Raw genomic sequence first — 1,349 nt, 5'->3', positions numbered from 1 at the left:
GATAAATCCCTTTTAAGTCGAGAGAAAACTCCGTACAACTTGGACAGTGTCTGTTAGTCTTTAGTTATAAATTATTTGCTATTTTCATCGTCAAGGTCGACGTTACAAAACAATGCAAGTTTTCAATGTCTCTCTGTCTATCAAAGCCGACAGACACCTGTAATTTTCAGGAATGCGTAATGCCAGTTGCCTTCAGTATGCGTTTGCAGCTTGGCAGTTTGTGAATGAACATTCGAAGTGTCGCTGAATGTGAACGCCAGTCACTGGAATCAAGTCTGGAAGGTAGGTGATGAAGCACAGCTGGAAGTAAAACTGTGAGAACAAGACGTGGGACGTGCTTGAATGCCTCGGTTGAAAGAGCGGTTGTCCGCGAAAGCCGAAGTCCCAGTTTCGAATCCCCATCCGGTGCACACTTTTCATGCGGTGGGAAGTTCCATGTTCAATTATTCATTAGTGACGGCGTCTATACAAGTGGTGTCGTTGCAGTCCTAAAGTGAAGACGAATTCAGTGTGTCGTGTGACGAAAAACATACAACAGGCGACACTTTTAGAACAAATAATGAAACAGTCTGTTCTCAAAAGTTATCCATTCACTGTCGGAGCGTTACGCCGTAAAAGATTTATGAAGCACTGCCTAAGTTCGTGTTTGAGACGCAACAGTTTTAAATTTGCTCCTTGAAAAGTCTTTGAGGTGAGTATTGCGGTCAAATTCCAGAATCCTCAACGATTGCCCATGTTTGTCGGTTTCATTACAAAATCAGAGACGTGGTTTAGAGAGTGGAAATGTGAGCCGGGGGTTTCACGAGGTCCTTTTCTATTTTTCAAACAGTCTGTAATTCGCCTCTGTATAATCCTGTGGCCAAAAGTACATTCAGAGAAATTTATTCCACAAATAAAAGACCAATGTTTGACACTAGTAAACTCGTTTTGGCCAGCAATACCGTAGAGTACATTCTATGGCCACTGTGCTTCGCCAGTCACGTGCAATGTTTCTTCCAATTTAGCAGAACTCTTTCCCACACCCGTCCCCCTGCACTCCCCGTTCTGAAAATTGGCGGGAAAAAGACTCAGCTGATTGGCCAATTGGTGGGAAATCGATTGCAGTGTATGGAATATTGATTAAGCAATTTGGACAATGCGTGAAACATTGTTTATTTGAACAATTTATGGGATACAAGACTGTGTATCGAATACAGTTTATTTAAACAATTTGGTGGGAAATCGAGTGGAGTGTATGGAATATTGTTTAAACGATTTCTGTTAGACAAGGCAATGTGTGGAATAATGTTTATTTAAGCAATTTAAGGGGGTACGAGGTGGTGTATGGAATATGGTTTATTCAATGCTGA

This window comes from Schistocerca serialis, chromosome 11 (genome assembly GCF_023864345.2).
Source record: "Schistocerca serialis cubense isolate TAMUIC-IGC-003099 chromosome 11, iqSchSeri2.2, whole genome shotgun sequence".
Taxonomy (NCBI): Eukaryota; Metazoa; Arthropoda; class Insecta; order Orthoptera; family Acrididae; genus Schistocerca; species Schistocerca serialis.
This window is presented reverse-complemented; position numbering follows the sequence as displayed.